At 39.3% G+C, this 25,138-nt stretch overlaps 1 long non-coding RNA gene across 1 annotated transcript; it reads right to left on the bottom strand.

The window, feature by feature from the left end:
• Positions 1-7,212: 7,212 nt before the first annotated feature.
• Positions 7,213-7,714, bottom strand: LOC142236439 (uncharacterized). The gene is made up of 2 exons (XR_012722031.1): positions 7,484-7,714; positions 7,213-7,426 (listed from the first exon to the last, which is right to left on the bottom strand). It is a non-coding gene; the product is annotated as an uncharacterized LOC142236439 (long non-coding RNA).
• Between the last annotated feature and the right edge of the window lie 17,424 nt (positions 7,715-25,138).

The following is a 25,138-nucleotide window of genomic DNA, read 5'->3' as shown; positions in this document are numbered from 1 at the left end:
TATTGTTTGGGAGAATTTTTTTTAAGCATATAATATTTTTGGGGGGAAATGCTTCCAAACATATTATATGTTCACATAATAACATATTGTTTTTTGGAAGACAACATTATTGAATTTGGATGCAAAGATACAAAATGTTTGGAACTTAGACTACCCAAACATATATTGTTTAGACCAATATGCTTTCAAACATATTATATATTGGAAGAGATCAAACATATAAAAGTTTGGGCAATACCCAAAAATATATATGCTTGAAGCAAAATATGTTTGGGAGTATATGTTACAGAAGCGATTTTTTGTGAGCGTGTACTCAGGAAGTTCTTTGAATTCAATTTTTTATAACTTGGTTTTTTCATACTTTTAATGGGTAATTTTAACTTTTTTGTTTCAAATAGGTTAAAAACAGAGTAAGAATTTATAAAATGGTACAAGTCATTTAAATTTTGTCGAAATAAATGCTAAATCCAATCTGAAAAATTGTGAATTTTTGAAAATATTTGAGGTCAAACGTTTCCGACAAGCGTTAGAATCCATTAAAAATTATAAAAATTATTTATTTGACAAAATATTACAGAATTTCTTAATTTACATCCAAAACAATGAATTCGGATCACACCTAAAGAAGTGATGCAAATTCAGTGCAACGGCTGTTGAAATGGAGGACTTCCGTCCTATGACAAGCCCATGTTAAATTCATCCCTTCTGCGTCAATTTTGCACCACTTCCGGATCCAAAAAGAACATTTTCATTACTTTTTTGGCGACGCTTTTTTTGCTGGGTACTGAAAAGCAATTGCAGAGCTTTTTGGGACTAACCAACTACTTCAGAAATTTATCAACGGCTATGGAATAATCGTAGCTCCTCTTACAAAGTTATTAAAGAAACCAAAAGATGCTATTTACTTTGGGAATGAGGAGTTAAGGGCATTTGAGTCAGTAAAGGAAAAACTCAGTGAACAACCTGTTTTGCAGCTATATGACCCTTCAGCGGAAACCGAGCTTCACACCGATGGAAGCAAAGTTGGGTTAGGAGGTATACTTTTCCAACGGAAATATGGAGAAGAGCGCCATCCCGTTTTCTTCATTCCATCCCAATTCATTCATATGAATTGGAAGTGTTAGCGATAGTGGAGGCTGTTAAAAAGCTGAGACCTTATTTACTTGGCATAAAGTTCAAAATTATAACTGATTGTGCAGCCTTCCAAAAAACAGTCAACAAAGTCGATATACCGCCTAGAGTAAAACGATGGACTCTTTATCTAGAAGAATACGATTACACCATAGAACACAGAGAAGGTAGACTAATGAAGCATGTGGATGCCCTTAGTCGAAATCCGATATGTGTAATAGAATCAACTTTAAGAAATTTGGTTAAAGGAATGCAGAAACAAGATGATAAAATTACCTCCATTAAATTAGTACTGGAAAAGGGTCCTTTTAAAGACTATTTTATTTATGATGATATTTTGATAAAAAATCACGAAGGAATGGATGTCATAGTAGTACCAGAAGCGATAGAAAAAGATGTAATACGGAATGCGCACGGAAAAGGGCATTTTGCTGGGCAAAAAACTATCGATATTCTAAAAACTAGTTTTTATATTGAAAATTTGAAACCTAAAGTGGAACATGCTATACAATGATGTATACAGTGCATACTAAAGAACAGGAAAGGTGGGAAGAGTGAAGGATTCTTATGTCCAATACCCAAAGACGATTTACCTTTAGTAACGATTCATATGGATCATCTAGGACCAATGACGGCAACAGCGAAAGGTTACAAATACATTTTCGTAGCTGTAGATGGGTTTTCCAAATTCACCTGGATCTATCCCACCAAAACCACTAACACTCATGAAGTTCTTGAACGATTTGGACAATTTGCAAAAACCTTTGGTTACCCTCAGCGTATAATTAGTGATAAAGGATCAGCATTCACTTCAAATGATTTCAAACAATTTTGCATTGATAAGAATATACAGCATTTTCAAATAACTACAGGAGTACCAAGAGTAAATGGGCAGGTTGAACATGTCAATAACGTCATAATATCAGTACTGTCAAAACTTTCAATAGAAGAGCCGGATAAATGGTATAAATTCATAGATTCTGTTCAACGATGCATAAATTCTACATATCATAGAGTAGTTAATACAACTCCGCACGAAGTGCTAACTGGGGTCAAAATGCGTACAGGAAACGAATTGAGAATTTCGGATATAATTCATGAAGAGCTTGTGCACTCATTTATTGATGAGAGGGATGATAAAAGGAAACAGGTACGCGACAGTATTTTAAAGGCTCAAGAATCACAAAGAATACAATATAATAAATCTAAAAAAGAAGCGAAATTATACCGTATCGGTAGTATTGTAGCCATTAAAAGAACCCAATTCGGATCAAGTTTAAAGTTGAAGAACAAATTCTTTGGTCCGTACGAAGTCATAGGCGTAAAACCAAATAACAGATATCAAGTAAAGAAAATAGGCGATGGAGAAGGACCTCTCGTCACGAGTACTACTGCTGATCTAATGAAACTATGGAAAGTATAAATCGGGGACCGATTTCTGTCAGGACTGGCCGTGTGGAAGTTGAATATTTCAATGGTATAATGTTTAGTATAACACTTGCTGAATGTGACTTAGTTTGAAACGTAGTAGCTTTGATATGACTTTAATTACAAACTTCATATGTACACAATTATTATTTTTAGTTTTCTTTGTGAATACATTCTAATAAAGAACTATTTTTTATATAACTAAATCACATTCTTTACATATATGCTAAGTTTACACATCGTTTATATGTCTCCGTCAACCAGGGGATGGTTAGGTTAGGTTAGGTTGTAGAGGGTGACATCAATGTCTTGTATTGATGCCCACTTAGACCAGTATAGGTCCATTGTGATCCCTCGATGTGATTTTTCAATCTTTCTTCTTCCGAGGCGGCCGCTTTGTCCCAGAAACTTCCATCTGCTCGTTCTCTTTGAAAGAAATCTCAGAATGACCAACCAGAGGCCCTGATGAAGGCAAGTATGTTTCTTAAGCTGCACTCCCGTAGATCAGTGAGAGTCTGAAAGAAAAAAGAGCCCAGTATCTTGTTTCTTCTAAAGGATAAAGCTGGGCACTGACACAGGAAGTGGTACGAGTCCTCCGTAACTTCCGGGTCCAGGCACCATCTACAGATATCATCGTCTTTAAGTCCTATTCTTACCATGTGTTTCCCAAGTGTGTTGTGTCCTGTTATGATACCAATCAATGGCCGTAATTCCTCTCTGTTCATCGACAACAAAATTACACAGTTCCTACGTTTCTTTTCATCCCATATCAACTTGGTTTGCTCGCAACCATCCGAAGAGACCCAGCGTCTTCGCCATTGCAAGGTTAGGTTAGGTTAAGGTGGCAGCCCGATTAAGATTCAGGCTCACTTAGACTATTCAGTCCATTGTGATACCACATTAACTAAAAGTACCTATTACATATGGGCACTTCTAGTTTTAACCGTTGAACCTTCTCGATTATTTTCTTCTGTTGAACCAACCAGATTGTTCCAAAAACATTAGCAGACTGCTTAAGTTAACGTTTTCCAGGTCCGCTAGTAATCTGAAGCTATATGCCCCTAAAATTTGCTTACGCCTTACACAAAATGCAGGACACTCACACAAGAGGTGTTTTATTGATTCCTTTTCCTCCGCCTCATGGCAGCTCATACAATAGTCATTATACTTCGCACCAATAGTTTTTGCAAAATCGCCTATCAGGCAGCGACCCGTTATAGCAGATATCAGGAGTGATATCTGGCGTCTCGAGAACACTAGCTATCTAGTTTGCGGTTTAAGTTTAAATGGGGCCATATTTGCTTGGTGTCGTTACAACCCTTACAATTCTCCCATCGAACATTTGCCATCATGACAGCCTTCTCACGCAGTAAGAGCTTGCAGGTAGCCAGAGGCACACCAACAGATTCTAGTTCCCCTGGAATATGTAAGGTAGTTCCTAGCCTTGCTAGCTCATCTGCTACGCAGTTCCCCGGTATGTTCCTGTGGCCAGGCACCCATATTAGGTGAATATTGTGCTGCTCAGCCATCTCATTGAGAGATTTGCGGCAGTCGATGGCCGTTTTCGAGTTGAGGAACACAGAGTCCAAGGATTTTATTGCAAGTTGACTGTCTGAGTATATATTAATGCCAATATTGCTTGGAGCATTACTTCTCAGCCAATTCACCACTTCTCTTATTGCTAATATTTCAGCCTGAAAAACACTACAGTGATCAGGTAATCTTTTCGCTATTCGAAGTTCCAGATCTTTAGAATATACTCCGAAACCCACTTGGCCATCCAATTTGGAGCCAACAGTGTAGAAATCTATATATCTTTTATTCCCCGGGGTCCGTGTACACCACGCCTCACTGTTGGGAATTAGAGTCTCAAACTTTTTGCGAAAAGTGGACTCGCCAAAGTGTAATCCACTACGTTAGGCACATCTGGCATTATTTTGAGGACCGAACTGTGACCGTAACTTTTTTCCGACCACAGCGATAGCTCGCGCAACCGCACAGCCGTTGTTGCAGCTGACTGTTTGGCCAAAATGTCTAAAGGCAATAGATGCAGTATGACATTGCTGAATGCACCTGAGATACACAAGCACGCCATACGCTGAACTTTGTCTAAACTTGTCGGCTGGTGGAGTGCCGGCCACCAGACTACAACACCATATAGCATTATAGGCCTAACCACTGCCGTGTATAGCCAATGTACAATTTTTGGGTTTAGTCCCCACTTTTTCCCTATTGCCTTTTTGCACGAGTATAAAGCTACCGTTGCTTTCCTCGCCCTTTCTTCAATATTAAGCTTAAAGTTCAGCTTCCTGTCCAAAATAACGCCAAGGTATTTTGCACACTCCCTAAAGGGAATTCCAATACCCCCTAAGGAAATGGGCCTAACCGTGGGAGTTTTGCGATCTTTGCAGTACATGACTAGTTCTGTCTTTGCAAGATTTACCCCAAGACCATTATCTTTCGCCCATTTCTCAGTCATCCGGAGGGCCCCTTCGATGTCTAGAAATGCCACGATTGTGTATTCTTTGACAGATAGTGAGCTTTCAATAAAGCTGAATAGTTCATGTAATGCGGTCTCAGTAGACCTGCCTTTCGAGTATGCATGTTGTCGTTTCGAGAGCAAACTTGAATCGACGCTAGTTCTAAGATAAATATCTATCATCCTCTCCAGAGTCTTAAGTAGGAATGATGATAAGCTGATTGGTCGGAAATCCTTCGCATTCGAGTGAGAGGCTTTTCCCGCTTTAGGTATGAAAACGACTTTTGATTCTCTCCACTTTCGTGGAATATATGCTAAGTTGATACATCCTATATATATCGCCGACAACCAGGGGATAATTCTGTCAGCCACCGCTTTTAACTCCGCCGGAGTAATTCCATCAGGTTCGGGGGATTTGAATGGTCCAAAGCTATTTAACGCCCATTTTATTCTAGATTCTGATACAATTTCCTCGATAGGAAACGACCGCTGAGCCACTGTGGCACCACCAGTGCACGGTTCAACCGTCTGATTTCCGGGAAAATGTGTGTCCAATAGTACTTCCAGCGTCTCCTCACTGGACGTTGTCCAATTGCCCTCCGATGTTTTAATGAAACCTGGAGAGGAGCTCGTGGATGCTAGCACCTTCCGTAGTCTGGAAGCCTCGGACGTATTCTCAATGCTGCTGCAGTAATCATTCCAAGAGTTATGCTGAGCCTTTCTCAGTTCTCGCTTGTATCCTCTCAGATTCTTCTTGTAAGCGTCCCAATCCACAGGAGCTCTGGTGGACTTTGCTTTGTCAAAGAGCTTCCTGCACGATTTCCTCATATTACCTAACTCCGTAGACCACCATGGTGGTCGATTTTTCCCCCTTGGCTTCCCTTTAGGGCATGCAGCTTTCAGTGAAATGTTGAAGGCCTTAGTAATCCTCTCCACTGCGTGTTCGATAACTTGCACAGTGCTCATATTTGTCTCTGGTATTTCCGGTATCATCATATTGAACTATTCCCTATACCTATTCCAGTCAGCTTTCCTAACATTTGGCGGAAATATGGTCTTGGTGGTATGAACATCAAATTTGAAACTGATGTAGCGATGATCTGAGAAGCTGTGTTCACCCAAAACATGCCACTCAGATATCATTTCATTCAGTTCTTGTGAGGCCAAGGTGATGTCCAAAACCTCTTGCCTGTTTTTAGTGACAAAGGTTGGGGCATCTCCCTTGTTGCAAACTACCAGATTAGTACGCAAAATAAACTCTATTAGCGACTCTCCCCTCGCATTAGTATCACTACTTCCCCATATACTATGATGCGCATTCGCATCGCATCCCATAATGAGTTTCGTCTTTGTTTTCAGTGACTCCTCAACTAAGATCTTAACGGCACATGGAGGCATCTCCTTGTCATGTCCCATATAGACCGAAGATACCCAATATTTGCATTTGGCTATTTCTAAATTGGCAACGACAGTGTCTGCATTGCACATTGAAGGAAGCAGAAACAAGTTAAGCTCGTTTTTAGCAATTATACAGGCTCGAATTACATCATTACCAGTATACTGCAATAGTTTGAACCCCGGAGTACTTAATTCACATATTTTGTTTCTATAAACATATGGTTCTTGAATAAGAACTATGTCTATGTCCCCTTTCATCAGGAGAACTTTTAAGGCAGCACATGCAGCCTTACAATGATGAAGATTTATCTGGAGGATCCGTAGGACCATCGAGATTTTCAACAACCGTCACATCAGCCGCTTCAATCGAGTCATCAAGAATGTCCTCGTCAGAGATATCGGTGACTCTCGCAATAACCATAGGTTCAACTTTGGTGAGTTCTGAGGCAGTAGAAGCCTCCTCACGCATACGGTATCTATCCATATCTTCAACTTTGGTATCTCCCTCGACTTCGCAAGAGCCCTGCCAACATTTTTTGAATTTGGGGACTCTTTTGAGAATCCCCACTACGTCGAAAACAATCATATACGACATCAAAAACTCGTCGGAAAAGCGCCGTCACTATTGAGAAGTTGTACCACGCCAAGTTACTACAAAAATGTTTCGCATGAGTGCAATTATTAGGTGCCTTTATAGATCAATTTAGAACGACGCCAATAAGGGACCCTCCAAACAATCAGAAAAAGTGAATTTTAAGATAGTTGTAAAAGAATCATTGTGGTCGAGTAAAACACGTTTGTTTAGATATTTATTAATTTGATTAAACATTTACAAATTCTTAAAAATATAACATTTATACCACTATCACATTACATTTAACATAATTTTTGGCATTAATGATGATGTTGAGTTACAAGTAGCGATTTACATGTTGCTGCGTCTATCAACCAGTGTTTTTATTCCATGGAGGCAGCGTGTCTGTAAAATATCTGAAAAACAATCACTTTATTCCATTTGGAAAATCACCAAATTGTTCACCAATATACCTTTCACAATTTTAAGCGTATAATCTATGTTTTCAGAACTTTATTTTCGTTTTTATTTAATTAAAATATAACAAGCTGGTTGCGCTTGGCGTTTCACAAAAAATGGCTTTTTTAACAGTAGGGATGGCAAATTACTTGCATGTACTTTTTGATGTACCTTTTCATGATGGTTGAAGTGACATTTACGAGTCTGTGGTAACGATGAGGTTGAAATGGAACTTTGAAATGCTGGCAGGGAGGATCCGCTTACTTCTGATTCAGACAGAGGCTTGTCCATTTCTGAATCCTTTAGCTGATCGTTTTTATACACCTTCATTTGGATATAATGAAAGCCATAACATACACGGCCCTTAGACTTTGCTAGATGTGGCAAAGACTGAGTGTTCAATATAAACACTGCATGCCGTCTTGGCCCATCCACTTCATCCAAAGGGCCAACCTTCCAATCAGCTGTTGGAAGATCTGGATTGCATTGTTTCAGTCTATTTAAAATAGATTCAGGGTCAGGAGGGTTTGCAGGTATCCACGCATGTGCTCTTGGTCTAGCCGGTATGTCTTTCTTCTCGACTAACTCTAGAGCATCTCCTTCCCAAACTTCACCAATTAGTATCAAAGCAGCTTTAAAACATTCTATAGACCTCTGGTCCTCAAATGCGACCAGCTTAAATCGTCCTTGATACCAACCAGCCTCTTGGTTTCGAGGATCTGGGCCGGGAAACTTTTCCAGCACCTGTGAGTAGACTCCAGACAAAGCATTCTCCATTTCCCCCCATTTTTGCTTTGGAACCATACCGTCCAATGCTCCTTTATTTATGATAGCCATCACAAGGCTGTCTTTAGCAACTGAGGCAAACGATCGTTGATCCCTTTTGGAGGATGGCAGCTCATCCGGTGATCGTTCCCTTTTTCCAGCCTCAAGAATTCCTTGAGCCCATTTTAAGGAATCGCTTTGTTTAGCCGACAACGTGCTTGGGTCGACTGATCCTAATTTCTTTAGGATAAACAAAGCATTTCTGCGTTCCTTGAATCTCTTTCGGGAGGGATTACCTCCTTTTGATGCCATTACCTTGGAAAAGGTTCGACTTGTCAAATTGTCGCCACCTGTCGTCCCGTCTACAGGTCGACTAAATGGGCCTAACTCTTGGTCATTGCCCAAATTTATAACTCCAGTCGATACCCGTCCACTGGGCCTTGAAGTTAGCAACCCAGTGGATGTCTTTGAATTTCTCTGCATGGTGGCCTAATATCCCACCACACTTGAAATTCGTAGTAGGTACTTATTACGATGATTTTATCCGCTATTAAAAAACACGTCCGTTCCGTTCGACGGTTGAATAATAATAAAAAAATCATATATTATCATATTTAACCTCTATCCTGTAATGATAAGAAGATAATGGAGGAAAAACGTCCGCTAGGACGTTGTTCGTTCCACGAGCACCCTCCTTAGCCAGCACATCCGCTTCCTCATTTCCTATTATCCCATAGTGCCCAGGTACCCAGCACAGAGTTATATTATGCTGTTCAGTGAGAACCTTGAGTTCTCGACGACAGCGGCTGACTACCCTAGACCTTATGTCAGCACTGCACAATGCCTTTATAGCTGCTTGACTGTCGATGAAGAAACTGATATCGCTTCTGTATAACGGCCTCATCAACAGCGACTCAGCAGCCTTCGTGATCGCATAAATCTCAGCCTGAAAAATACTGCAATCACCATCCAGCGTGTAATGCGCTTTACAGACTATCAGTTATTCCGGACGGAATGCCGGTGTTTGTAAAGAATCTTATAGTGTGTCGGATCGATACGACTTGTCGGCGATGACTAAATAATCGGTAAATGTGTTATCGATCCCATAAACATGCAGCAGTATCGATTATGCCGTCGGACTTAACTTATAATTTGCACAATATATGGGATATGTTCGACACGAGCACTGTCGTCCGGAATAACTGATAGTCTGTAAAGCGCATAAGACTCCCTTATTCCTACACGGATGAAAAAGACTGTTTTTCATATGTTTGGCTATAAACATTATATGTTTGGAACACAAATTTTTAAACACAATATTTTTGAGTGCAAGCATATAATGTTCATAAACTAGCATAACATGTTTGGGACATATATGTTAATATGTTAGAACATATTATGTTTGGGACATAAAATGTTTTTAAATATAATATGCTTGGATGCAAACATATATTAATTTAGAAATAGCCTATAAACATATATGTGTTTAGTAGCTTGGAGCGCTATTTAACAGGGAGCGATATTGAATTAAATTGGTGGTTGTTGCTTGTTATTACAAAATTAATTTTATTTTTATTTTTCCTTGGTCAATTGATCAGCTACTTCTTTGATCCTTACAAACTGTGTGGTCCGCTGTTCGAATCCCCGTCCGGCAAAAGGTAAAATTAAAATAAAAAAATCATACAATTGAATAATTTCTTCTACAATGTTTGTATTACAGAAAAAGGTGCTAAGAACTAAAAAATCTCGTGGAAGTGAGAAAGATGTGGGGGAATATACAATTGGGCAGAAACAAAATTTTGAGCATTCAGGTCGAAAACCTATGTTGTTAGCACATATATTACCTGTTTATTTTCATAATTCATTATGATTGTAAATATATAAATAAATATATAAAATTTTGAGCACAATATTGTTTGGGAGAATTTTTTTAAGCATATAATATTTTTGGGTGCAAAATGCTTCCAAACATATTATATGTTCACATAATAACATATTGTTTTTTGGAAGACAACATTATTGAATTTGGATGCAAAAATACAAAATGTTTGGAAATTGACTACCCAAACATATATTTTTTATACCAATATGCTTTCAAACATATTATATATTGGAAGAGATCAAACATATAAATGTTTGGGCAATAGCCAAAAATGTATATGCTTGATGTTTGGGAGTATATGTTACAGAAGCGATTTTTTGTGAGCGTGTAGTTCACTACAATAGATTCCACTGTCCGTTCCTTCCTCCATCTTTGATCCGTCCGTATACATGTTCAGGGTTCCGAAGGGTATCCTCCTGTCTTCCCACTCTTCCATACTTGGTATAATGTACGTCGGTTTGTGATGATAAACATGCTCCGTGGCCATATGGTCAGTCTCTCTATACTGCCCGGCCAGAATTCCAGTATGCCTGCAGTCTGTCCTCTCCAGCGTGTTCAAGCTCCTAAGTCTCAGAAGTGTCAGTTCAGCCGTTTTCCTTACGTGTAAATCGAGTGCGATAAATCCCATCAGTACCTCCAGAGCGGCAGTAGCTGTGGTCCTCATGGCACCTGTCATATAGATGAGTGCAGTCCTATTTACCCTATTTATTCTCGATATATGATTTTGGTGTTTCACGATCGTCCACCAAACATGACAGCCATATGTGGCCACAGGTCTTACAACCGCGGTATAAATCCAGCCAAAAAGAGAAGGCCTCCTTCCCCATCTCTGCCCGACCAATTTTTGACACGAGTATAGTGCCGCATAGGCCCTCTTAATGCGATCGGCAGTATTCTCCATCCAGTTCAGCCTGGAGTCCAAAATAACTCCTAGGTACCTTGCTGATTTCGTGAGCGTCAACTTTATGCCCTGGCGTTCAGGGGACTTGTACCCCATAACCTTTCTCCTCCTGGTGAACCGTACCAACTCCGTCTTACCAGGGTTCACCCTAAACCGCATCCTAGAGTCCATTCCGAGAGATACTCCAAAGACTCACTCAGCACATCCGAAATAGAATCGAGGAATTTCCCCGATACCATTATCACAATGTCATCCGCGTATGCCACTACCTTGACAACCTTACTTGTCAGTCCAAGCAATACCTCGTTCACCACCAATAGCCACAGCAAAGGTGATATAACCCCTCCCTGTGGCAATCCTCTAGTGGTCCTAGCCCTCCTTGTGGAGCTCGCTAGCTCGACCACCATGTCCCTGCTTAGCAACATCAACTCGATCCACTTTATAACGAATTTCTCAACATTATACCTCTCTAGTGCATGTACCACCTTATCAATTTTCGTATAATTAAAAGCACCCTCAATGTCCAGAAACGCTGCCAATGTATAGTCGCCATATGTCATGGATCTCTCTATGTGATGCACCACTGAGTGCAGGGCAGATTCTACAGATCTGCCCTTAATATAGGCATGCTGACAGATTGATAGTTTCCTGTCTAACTGGTTCCTTATATGATCATCCAGTATCCTCTCCATTGTCTTTAGCAAGAAGGATGATAAGCTTATTGGTCTAAAGTCCTTCGCCGTTCCATGTGCTATCTTCCCCGCTTTAGGAATGAAGATTACCTTTACCTTCCGCCAAGGCTTTGGTATATATCCAAGACGCAATGAGGCCCTCATCAACTCCCCCGTCCAAACCTGGAGATTTATATGGACCGAAGCTGTCAATCGCCCATTTAACGCTGTCCATGGTCACCAAATCTAATATGTCCTTCTCAGCTCCTCCGTGGTCCATAGAAACGAGAATATCCGTTGTATCTCTGATCTCACACCCCGGGAAGTGTGTTTCCAATAACATTTCCGTTCTGCAAGTTACCACTAAACTTAGGTTGCTTGGATAAGAGCTTACGCAGTCTTGCTGTATCCTTAATATTAGAGAGTTCCTCTATCACGCGAATAAAATTCATTCTTTTAGCCTTCCTTGTATCTTTTTTGAAAGTTTTTAGGCAATCTTTGTATTCACTCCATAGCTGCTCAGCTCCATGCCTTCTTGCTTCATTATATAGCCTCCTAGACTTCCTCCTTAGATCCATTAGTTCCTTGCTCCACCAGGCCTTGTGTTTACTATTAAGTGGCCTGCTAGTAGGACACGATCTAACAAAGGAACTTGTAAGCCATCTTTCCACCATGTTCGCTGCATCCTCCACCTCATCTATGCTGTCTATCGTTTTATTATACCTCGGTGTTCGCAAACCACTCAAATGGTTTCTGAAACTGGTCCAATTTGTCCTTCTTGGATTCCTGAATTCATCAACATTTGTCTCCACACCGGTCTTCACATCAAATTCTATGTACTTATGATCCGAGTAACTTATTTCGCTAGATACCCTCCAGTTTGAGACTGTTGTCCTTCTTGTAAAATTGCTGAAAGTCAAATCGAGAACTTCCTTCCTCGTACGGGTTTCGAAGGTGAAATCCGTTCCCCTATTGTGAACTTGCAGCTGATTCTCCAGAATGTATTCCATCAAGCTTTCTCCTCTTGAATTAGTGTCTGTGCTCGCCCATAGCTCATGGTGAGCATTCGCGTCGCATCCTATTATACAGTCTCTATTTTTGTCCCGACAGTACCTCACCAAATCTCTTACTGTCTGAGGCGGTGGCAGCAGAGTGTCATCGTGTGCAAAGTAAGCCGATGATAAAACCAACTGCCTAGAGTTCAGCTCCACGATCAGTGCCGTCTGATCAGAGCCACAAAATTGGTTTAAAAAGAAACACTTTATATTTTTTCTTATTAAAATGCATGTCCTCAGTTTATTTCCATTTCCATGAAATATCTCATAATTCCTATGGTCTAAGCCCTCTATCATTTTCCCTCTTATCCAAGGTTCCTGCACCAGGGCGACGTCTATTTTGTGCCTAAGTAAATGGAGGATTAGATTAGTGGAAGCTAGCTCACAGTGATGCAGGTTTATCTGTACTATTCTTAGCATCATTTACTTACTGAGCCATCCTTCAACCTTTCCTCCATATCCCTTAACGGTCTGACGAGAGCACTGCTTAGCCCCACACTAAAGCGATTACCATTTGGTTCAAGTTTTTCAATCGTCTCCAGATTGACTGCCAATATTACGCTTCTTCCCGCTTCAGTTGGGGGGTCCATCTTTAGTATTGTCCAGTCCTCAGTGGGGTAGATTGTTCTATTTTGCGCCTTCAACATGGTCAGTAGGCGATCCTGTGGAAGTATTGGTCCCGTGATAAAGACCCGTACCCTAGGTTGCCGCTTGACCTCATCTTCCGGGATTACCCTTAGCTTCCCATAACTCCAGTCCCTCAATAGTGTCCTTGAGCCATGCGAGGGTCTCTTGGTTCTTACAATGCAGGATTTTATGTCCCTGCCTCGATTGTATATTCCCAAAGTAGGGAGTATCTCCAGTCCCTTGGCAAATTCTTTCGGAGACTTCGAACAGCAATTTGCTCTCCAGGCGCTTCCAGTTCTCCTCTTTTATTCTTCTGTCCTTACTGGACTAGTCGACAATTACTACCCTAAAACAATCCTTGTTGTATAGTTTTTCGCCCTGTTCGTTTCTGGGCTTCTTTATCATTGTGACCTCCATTGAGGCCGAGTCTTTGGTCCTATTTCTCTTGTGTCGTCCATATTCCTCGGAATCAGGGCTAAATGGCACATCATCTGCCGGAAGTTTTGATCCATTAGCATTCTCGGCGGGATTTCGAGCCTGGCTCGGCTTTCCTTTCGAGGCCGCTAATGGACTGGACGCACACAATATCCCGTCTCGGTCTATATTTCCCCTGACCTGGGAACGAGAAGACGAGCTTGGCTCATTCATCTCGTTCATGTGGCGCCCCGCTTCAGCTTTGGCTAAGTCGGCGCGTTCGGTAGGGCAAAAGTTCAATTTCGGAGAGATACACTCTCTTGATATTAAGTTACTTTCCATGAGCTCCTTATTGGTCAACTCCCATTTTTTTATAGTTTCATTTGCTTTGAGGAGGCGCCTCGAGTCATTTTCCGACATATCCTTCTTACCTGTTAATCTCTGCTTCACTCTAAAGCCCTCTTTAACCCTTACAAAGAAGAAAGAGTCAGTGGAGGATATGTCATCCGATTTATCCCCAGACACTCCCACATCGCGCATCGCTTCCACCAGCGAACCAGCTTCGCTGCTCGGCCATTGATTTGTCATTTCCTTCTGTTTCTCGTGCTCACCAACAAGAGCCTTTGCATTCCTGAGCCTCATGGCCTCCACCTCTGTCAACTGATCCTTCTTCTCCAACCTGCGAATTCATAGTCTTGCATTTTTCAAGGGTGACCTCGAAAGTGTCGACGATGCATTCGAGGTTAAGTCGTCAGCAACGTAAACATCGGGTTTCACGTTAACGTTGTCACTCATATTTCCTAAATCAATTTGTAAAGATTTCCTCTTAAAAAGAATTATCTTAATGTCAAGAAAAACATAACAAAACACACTTCTGCTACTACTGGCGCCATCTATTGGCGAGTGTATATCACTTAACATATTGGTATAGAAAAACTACAGCGTCATCTGTCGGCGAGTAGATGATAACCACCATCTTTACATATAAATACTATGCAATTTCCATCAGCATTGCCAGATTCAAGAACAGTAAGAGAAGAGATAGTGATCATGTGATTAAAGTTGAGGAGAAAAACAGATCAAGAAAAACAAAGAGAATAATATTGTCTGTCACCCCCCAAAAATAAAAATATACAAAACAACCCAAGGGAAGTTAATTAATCAAAGAGAGTGCAAATTTGAGAAATAAAGTAAAATTATCAGTGAAAGTAAAAGATAATAGATTATTATAGTGTGTGATAAAATTCACATTGGTGAGTATTAGTGAAACAACATCTGAGTGACTGTTAATGAAAGAGACAAAAGCAAAAGGAGGAAAAGAAAAAAAAAAAACAAAACATTCAAAAGAAACAAAAACAATTTCAATTTATGACAACGCAAGGAGTCATCCAATGCAAAATTACCAACACATACGCAAAAGATCGTTCAACAAAAATTTAGAAATCAGTGTTTTCTATAGAAAACTCACCAGTTGTTCGCAAACTTCACTTTTCCCAGTAGATAAAATAATATATTTTAATCTTCCAGTGTTTAACACTCGAAAAAGTAACTGAATATATTAGATTTTAATATAAAACACAGAGACACTGCGAAAGCACTTTCTTTCACTTCAGAAGAAGAAGAAAAAAAACCAGGGGATAATTCTTTCAGCCACTGCCTGTAATTCCGCCAGAGTAATTCCATCAGGTCCGGGGGATTTGAATGGTCCAAAGCTATTTAAAACCCATTTTATTCTAGATTCCGACACAATTTCCTCGATAGGAAATGACCGCTCAGCCTCTGTTATACCGCCAGAACATGGTTCAACCGTCTGATTTCCAGGGAAGTGTGTGTCCGAAAGTACCTCCAATGTCTCCTCACTGGACGTTGTCCAATTTCCCTCCGATTTTTTAATGAAACCTGGAGCGGTGTTAGTGGATGCTAGTACCTGCCGTAGTCTGGAAGCCTCTGACGTATTCTCAATACTGCTACAGTAATCATCCCAAGAGTTTTGTTGAGACCTTCTCAGTTCTCGTTTATATGCTCTTAGATTCATCTTGTAAGTGTCCCAATCCTTCGGAGCTCTTGTGGACTTTGCTTTGTTAAAGAGCTTCCTGCAGGATTTCCTCATATTACTTAACTCCGTAGTCCACCATGGCGGCCGATTTTTTCCCCTTGGCTTTCCTCTAGGCCAAGCAGCTTTCAGTGACATGTTGAAGGCCTTAGTAATCCGCTCCACTGCGTGTTCGATATCTTGCACAGTGCTCATATTTGTCTCCGGCATTTCCGGTATCATCAAATTGAACGATTCCCTATACCTATTCCAATCTGCTTTCCTAACATTTGGCGCAAATATGGTGTTTGAAGTACGAACAGCCAATCTGAAACTGATGTAGCGATGATCTGAGAAGCTATGTTCCCTCAAAACTTGCCACTCAGATATCTTATCATTCAGTTCCGGAGAGGTCAACGTGACGTCCAAAACCTCTTGCCTGTTTCTGGTGACGAAGGTTAGGTTAGGTTAAAGTGGCAGCCCGATTAAATTTCAGGCTCACATAGACTATTCAGTCCATTGTGATACCACATTTAACTAAAAGTACCTATTACATATGGACACTTCTAGTCTTAACCACTGAACCTTCTCTATTATTTACTTTTGTGGAACCAACCAGATTGCTCCAAAAACATTAACAAACTGCTTAAGTTAACGTTTTCCAGGTCAGCCAGTAATCTAAAGCTATATGCTCCTAAAATTCGCTTACGCCTTACACAAAAAGCAGGACACTCACGCAAGAGGTGTTTAATTGATTCCTTTTCCTCCACATCATGACAGCTTATACAATAGTCATTATACTTCGCACCTATAGTTTTTGCAAATTCGCCTATCAGGCAGCGACCCGTTATAGCAGATGTCGGGAGTGCTATCTGACGCCTTGAGAACACTAGCATATCTAGTGTGCGGTTTAAGTCGAATCGAATCGAATATTGGCCATCATAACAGCCTTCTCACGCAGTAAGAGCTTGCAGGTGGCCAGAGGCATACCAACAGATTCTAATTCCCCTGGAATATGTAAGGTAGTTCCTAGCCTTGCTAACACATCTGCTTCGCAGTTCCCCGGTATATTCCTATGGCCAGGCACCCATATTAGGTGAATATTGTACTGCTCAGCCATCTCGTTGAGAGATTTGCGGCAGTCTATGGCCGTTTTCGAGTTAAGGAACACAGAGTCCAAGGATTTTATTGCAGGTTGACTGTCTGAGTATATATTAATGCCAATATTTGTTGGAACATTACTTCTCAGCCAATTCACCACCTCTCTTATTGTCAATATTTCAGCCTGAAAAACACTACAGTGATTAGGTAATCTTTTCGCTATTCGAATTTCCAGATCTTTAGAATATACTCCGAACTCCACTTGTCCATTCAATTTGGAGCCATCAGTATAGAAATCTATATATCTTTTATTCCCCGGGGTCTGTGTACACCACGCCTCACTGTTGGGAATTAGAGTTTCAAACTTTTTGTCGAAAAGTGGTTTTGCCAGGGTGTAATTAGCTACGTTAAGCACATCTGTCATTACTTTGAGGACCGAACTATGACCGTACATTTTTTCCGACCACATCGATAGTTCGCGCAACCGCACAGCCGTTGTTGCAGCTGACTGTTTAGCCAAAATGTCTAAAGGCAATAGATGTAGCATGACATTAAGGGAGTCTGTTCCTGTCTTACTAAATGCGCCTGAGATACATAAGCTCGCCATACGCTGAACTTTATCTAAACAAGTCGGTTTCTGAAGTGCCGGCCACCAGACTACAACACCATATAGCATTATAGGTCTAACTACTGCCGTGTATAGCCAATGCACAATTTTTGGTCTTAGTCCCCACTTCTTCCCTATTGCCTTTTTGCACGAGTACAAAGCTACCGTGGCTTTTCTCGCCCTCTCTTCAATATTAAGCCTAAAATTCAGCTTCCTGTCCAAAATAACGCCAAGGTATTTTGCACACTCACCAAAGGGAATTTCAGTATCCCCTAAGGAAATGGGCCTAACCGTGGGAGTTTTGCGATCTTTGCAGTACATGACTAGTTCTGTCTTTGCTGGATTTACACCAAGACCATTATCTCTCGCCCATTTCTCAGTCATCCGGAGAGCTCTCTGTATAATATCTCTGATTGTGGATGGGAATTTTCCCCTGACTGCTAGCGCCACATCATCTGCGTATGCCACCACTTTTATCCTTTCTTTTTCTAGGGAAACCAGAAGGTTGTTTATAGCAACATTCCAAAGAAGAGGTGATAGAACTCCTCCTTGGGGAGTGCCTCTGTTCACATACCTTTGTATGTTTGCTTGCCCTAGTGTGGCTGAAATACGTCTCTTTATTAGAAGTTCGTCTAACAGCCTAAGTATACCTGGATCAACATTCAGAGTTGTCAGTCCATTTAATATCGAGCTCGGATGGACATTATTGAACGGATGGACATTATTCGATGTCTAGAAACGCCACGATTGTGTATTCTTTGACAGATAGTGAGCTTTCAATAAAGCTGACTAGTTCATGCAATGCGGTCTCAGTAGACCTGCCCTTCGAGTATGCATGCTGTCGTTTCGAGAGCATACTTGAATCCACGCTAGTTCTAAGATACATGTCTATCATCCTCTCCAGGGTCTTAAGTAGGAATGAGGATAAGCTGATTGGTCGGAAATCCTTCGCACTCGAGTGAGAGGCTTTTCCTGCTTTAGGTATGAAGACGACTTTTGTTTCCCTCCACTTTTCTGGAATATATGCTAAGTTTACACATCGTTTATATATCACCGTCAACCAGGGGATAATTCTTTCAGCCACTGCCTGTAACTCCGCCGGAGTAATTCCATCAGGTCCGGGGGATTTGAATGGTCCAAAGCTACTTAAAGCCCATTTTATTCTAGATTCCGACACAATTTCCTCGATAGGAAATGATAGCTGAGCCTCTGTTACACCGCCGGAACATGGTTCAACCGTCTGATTTCCAGGGAAGTGTGTGTCCAAAAGTACCTCCAACGTCTCCTCACTGGACGTTGTCCAATTTCCCTCCGATGTTTTAATGAAACCTGGAGCGGTGTTAGTGGATGCTAGTACCTTCCGTAGTCTGGAAGCCTCTGACGTATTCTCAATACTGCTACAGTAATCATCCCAAGAGTTTTGTTGAGACCTTCTCAGTTCTCGTTTATATTCTCTCAGATTCATCTTGTAAGTGTCCCAATCCTCCGGAGCTCTTGTGGACTTTGCTTTGTTAAAGAGCTTCCTGCAGGATTTCCTCATATTACTTAACTCCGTAGTCCACCATGGCGGCCGATTTTTTCCCCTTGGCTTTCCTCTAGGGCAAGCAGCTTTCAGTGAAATGTTGAAGGCCTTAGTAATCCGCTCCACTACGTGTTCGATATCTTGCACAGTGCTCATATTTGTCTCCGGCATTTCCGGTATCATCAAATTGAACGATTCCCTATACCTATTCCAATCAGCTTTCCTAACATTTGGCGGAAATATGGTCTTTGAAGTACGAACAGCCAATCTGAAACTGATGTAGCGATGATCTGAGAAGCTATGTTCCCTCAAACCTTGCCACTCAGATATCTTATCATTCAGTTCCGGAGAGGTCAACGTGACGTCCAAAACCTCTTGTCTGTTCCTGGTGACGAAGGTTGGTGCATCTCCCTTATTGCAAACTACCATGTTAGTACGCAAAATAAACGACTCTCCACTTGCATTAGTATCACTACTTCCCCAAATACTATGATGTGCATTTGCATCGCATCCCATAATGAGTTTTGTCTTTGTTTTTAGTGACTCCTCAACTAAGTTCTTAACGGCACAGGGTGGCATCTCCTTATCATGTCCCATGTAGACCGAAGATACCCAATATTTGTATTTGGATATCTCTAGACTGGCTACGACAGTGTCTGCATTACTCAGTGAAGGAAGCAGAAACAAGTTTAGTTCGTTTTTAGCAATTATACATGTTCGATTTATATCGTTGCCGGTATTATGCAAAAGTTGGAAACCCGGAGTGCTCAATTCACAGATCTTGTGAATCCCCTTTCATCAGGAGAACTTTTAAGGCAGCACAAGCGGCCTTACAATGGTGAAGATTTATCTGGAGGAACCGTAGAACCATCCAAATTTTCAACCACCGTCACATCAGCCGCTTCAATTGAGTCATCAAGGGTTTCCTCTTCACAGATCTCGGTGACTCTCACATCAATCCGACGTTCAGCTTTGGTGAGGTTTGAGCCTGTAGAAACTTCCCGCATATGATTTTCGCCATAAGCTGAGTACTATGTTCTGTTTTCAAGCTGAAAACCAGCTTGTTTTCACAGTTACTTTTTTAATTAATTAATTTAGAAATATAAAATTATTTGCAATCAATTCCTTGGATCTTTTCCATCCATTATTTTGCAAGACTTGATAAAAATATAATCGTCTTCCTAAATATATTTGTACTTTTAATTTAGTGTTTTGGTGAAACCCCGAACATAGTACTCACCTATAGTCTGCAGGTTTATATCTCCTTCGGCTTCGCTAGGAGATTTTTTCACTGCTGACTCTACCGGAGGATTGTCCGTTTCGGAATCCTTTGGCTGATCGCTTTTGTATACCTTCATATGGATATCATGAAAGCCATAACTTACACGTCCTTGGGTCTGGGCTAGATGTGGCAGCGACTCTATGTTTAATATAAACACCGCATGTCGTCTTGGTCCATCCACCTCATCCAAACGACCAACCTTCCAATCGGCGGTTGGAAGATCTGGGTTACATTCTTTTAGTCTCTCTAGTATTGACTCAGGATCCGGAGGGTTTGCCGGTATCCATGCATGTGCTCTAGGTTTAGCCGGTATGTCTTTTTTATCGACTAACTCCAAAGCGGCTCCTTCCCAAACTTCACCAATTAGCATCAATGCAGCTTTAAAGCAATCTATAGACCTCTGGTCCGCAAAAGCTATTAACTTATATCGTCCTTGATACCATCCAGCATCTTGTTGTCGAGGACTTGGTCCGGGAAACTTTTTTCGCACCTCTGAGTAGACACCACCCAATAAACACAAACGTTTGAAAAATGCTAAATTTCAACAATTTTTCAAACATTTTTTCAAAGGATTAGGGTAATATTCAAGTTGAGAAATTATTGAGAAAATCGCGTTCTCAACAAGAAACAGACATTACCCTCAACAGTGAAATTCAACACATTAGCAATAATATCTCAAGTGTTATCCTCAAATTGAAATGCATCGCTACTCAATAATTTGTCAAACAATTTTCGATGCGAGTCAAATTCAAAATTAACATCGTTGCAAATACTTTTCAACCTAAATTTGTATGAATGATATCCCCACTTCAAATTGAAAGTCAAAGCCAAAATTCTATGAATTTTGTATAATTTATTCATTTTCATCAAAATAAAATATATAGTAATACACTTCACTACATAATACACTACAATACCAATTGATAAATAATAATCTTATTAAACATATCAACAAATAAGAACAAAAAAAACAAACAAACAACAAAACTTTAAATATCTTAAACATTACTAGTAAACACTTTTGCATTGATAATTCGTTTTTCTTCCTTTTGGTGTCATAAAACAGCATTAAAATTAATTAACATGCGGGCAATTTGAACCCAATAAACACAGGATGAGCGTTTTTCAAATGCAACAACTTTTCAGTTTGAGGGTAAATATAATTTTCAACATAAATTCAACTTGACTTGAAATAGCTCATCTTCAATACATCTTCAAATTGTTTGCGAATTACTTCCAATTTGCCAAAATGTTGACGAAATCTTTGAAAAGGTGTTGAAGATAATACGAGAAAACTTTGACAAAACACTACCCTAAAATGCAACGAAAAAACCATGTGGTTTTCAATACTTATTTGTGCAACGAAGTTCGTGGTCAATTGCAAGAAATAAAAAAAATGGAAAATTTTAGACAAATAACCAAATAGTTTATAAAAATAGGTAAGTGAAAATAAAAAATGAAATAAAACTTTAAGGAAGTCACTAAATGTATATCTCTTTGCCGAAAACTAAAATTATGGATTCTACGTTCTTGAAAACATTAAAAAGCTGACCGATGAAAAAATGGTGGACAATTAATTGGAACTGCTTCAAATAGTTTATAATAATTGGTACGTCAATATGAAAAATCAAATCAACACTTTAGAGAAGTCACTAAATTTAAATCTTTTTGCAGAAAACTAAAATCTTTGGATGCTACATTCTTGCAAACATTAAGAAACTGACCAATGAAAAATGAGTGGCTTATCGACAAGAAAAAGTTTCCAGAGACATTGCAAGTGCAACCAATTAAAATTGTTAAAAACAACAAATTGTTTAAATCAACAACTTCTGGATGAAAATGTGCATCACATCGTCAGTTTAATTCATATGCTATTATCAGTTTAAAATGGATATTTTGTGAATTCCTTCTGCTGGAAATCAATTCTAACACGCGGTCCAGTACGTTCCTAATTTCAAATTGCCCGCATGTTAATAAATTTTAATGCTGTTTTATGACACCGAAAGGAAGGAAATCGAATTATCAATGCAAAAGTGTTTACTAATAGTGTTTAAGATATTTAAAGTTTTGTTGTTTGTTTTTTTTTTTTGTTCTTATTTGTTGATATGTTTAATAAGATAATTATTTATCAATTGGTATTGTAGTGTATTATGTAGTGTAGTGTATTATTATATATTTTATTTTGATGAAAATTAATAAATTATACAAAATTCATAGAATTTTGGCTTTGACTTTCAATTTGAAGTGGGGATATCATTCATACAAATTTAGGTTGAAAAGTATTTGCAACGATGTTAATTTTGAATTTGACTCGCATCGAAAATTGTTTGACAAATTATTGAGTAGCGATGCATTTCAATTTGAGGATAACACTTGAGATATTATTGCTAATGTGTTGAATTTCACTGTTGAGGGTAATGTCTGTTTTTTGTTGAGAACGCGATTTTCTCAACAATTTCTCAACTTGAATATTACCCTAATCCTTTGAAAAAATGTTTGAAAAATTGTTGAAATTTAGCATTTTTCAAACGTTTGTGTTTATTGGGAAATTAGGAACGTACTGGACCGCGTGTTAGAATTGATTTCCAGTAGAAGGAATTCACAAAATATCCATTTTAAACTGATAATAGCATATGAATTAAACTGATGATGTGATGCACATTTTCATCCAGAAGTTGTTGATTTCAACAATTTGTTGTTTTTAACAATTTTAATTGGTTGCACTTGTAATGTTCCTGGAAACTTTTTCTTGTCGATAAGCCACTCATTTTTCATCGGTCAGGTTCTTAATGTTTGCAAGAATGTAGCATCCAAAGATTTTAGTTTTCTGCAAAGAGATTTAAATTTAGTGACTTCTCTAAAGTGTTGATTTAATTTTTCATATTGACGTACCAATTATTATAAACTATTTGAAGCAGTTCCAGTTAATTGTCCACCATTTTTTCATCGTTCAGCTTTTTAATGTTTTCAAGAACGTAGAATCCATAATTTTAGTTTTCTGCAAAGAGATATACATTTAGTGACTTCCTTAAAGTTTTATTTCATTTTTTATTTTCACTTACCTATTTTTATAAACTATTTGGTTATTTGCCTAAAATTTTCCATTTTTTTTATTTCTTGCAATTGACCACCACATGGTTTTTTCGTTGCATTTTAGGGTAGTGTTTTGTCAAAGTTTTCTCATATTATCTTCAACACCTTTTCAAAGATTTTGTTAACATTTTGGCAAATTGGAAGTAATTCGCAAACAATTTGAAGATGTATGGAAGATGAGCTATTTCAAGTCAAGTTTAATTTATGTTGAAAATTATATTTACCCTCAAACTGAAACGTTGTTGCATTTGAAAAACGCTCATCCTGTGTTTATTGGGCAGACATCGCGTTCTCAATTTCCCCCATTTTTGCCTTGGAATCATACCGTCCAATGCTCCTTTATTAATAATAGCTATCACAAGGCTGTCTTTTGCAACTGAGGCAAACGATCTTTGATCCCGTTTAGAGGATGGCAGCTCATCCGGTGATCGTTCCCTTTTTCCAGCTTCAAGAATTCCTTGAGCCCATTTTAAGGAATCGCTTTGCTTAGCCGACAACGTGCTTGAGTCGACTGATCCTAATTTCTTTAGGATAAACAAAGCATTTCTTCGTTCCTTGAATCTCTTTCGAGAGGGATTGCCTCCTTTTGATGTCGTCACCTTAGAAAAGGTTCGACTTGCCAAAGTGTCACCGCCAGTCGACCCGTCTACAGGGTCGACTAATTGGGCCTGACTCTTGGTCGCTGCCCAAATTTATAACTTCAGTCGTTACCCGTCCACTGGGCCCTGAAGTTAGCAACCCAGTGGATGGTGGTTTATTATTTCCACCACACGTGAAATTCGTAATAAGTTCTTATTACGATGAAATACTCCGCTATTAGAAAACACGTCCGTTCAGTTCGACGGTTGAATATGGGAAGCGTTTACAAATAATGTTTAAGATATTTAAAGTTTTGTTGTTTTGTTCTTATGGATATGTTTAATAAGATATTTATTTTTCAATGAGTATTGTAGTGTATTATGTAGTGTATTATTATATATTTTATTTTGACGAAAATGAATAAATGAAAATGAATAAATTTTTAATGCAGTTTTATGACACCAAAAGGAAGGAAATCGAATTATCTATGCAAAAGTGTTTACAAATATGTTTAAGATATTTAAAGCTATGTTGTTGTTTGTTATTATTTGTTGATATATTATATTTCATGTTAGCCTGATACCGAAACAGGCAATTGACGTCCAAATGCATTATATCGAATTATACAATTATTCTTCGAGCTTTATGGACAGATACCCTGCCAGCATTTCAAAGTTCCATTTCATCCTCATCGCTACCACAGACTCGTAAATGTCACCACAACCATCGCGAACTGTGATGGGGGAAGCATATCAAAAAGTACAAAATGTACATGAAAGTATTTTGCCATCACTACTGTTAGAAGAGCCATTTTATTTTTTGTGAAACGCCAAGCGCAACCAGCTTGTTATATTTTATTTAAATAAAAACGAAAATAAACCCAATAAACACAGGATGGGCGTTTTTCAAATGCAACAACTTTTCAGTTTGAGGGTAAATATAATTTTCAACATAAATTCAACTTGACTTGAAATAGCTCATCTTCAATACATCTTCAAATTGTTTGCGAATTACTTCCAATTTGCCAAAATGTTGACGAAATCTTTGAAAAGTTGTTGAAGATAATATGAGAAAACTTTGACAAGACACTACCCTAAAATGCAACGAAAAAACCATGTGGTTTTCAATACTTTTTTGT

Source organism: Haematobia irritans, chromosome 4, assembly GCF_050003625.1.
Source record: "Haematobia irritans isolate KBUSLIRL chromosome 4, ASM5000362v1, whole genome shotgun sequence".
NCBI lineage: Eukaryota > Metazoa > Arthropoda > Insecta > Diptera > Muscidae > Haematobia > Haematobia irritans.
The sequence above is the reverse complement of the archived record's forward strand: the minus strand, read 5'-3'. Positions and strand labels throughout refer to the sequence as shown.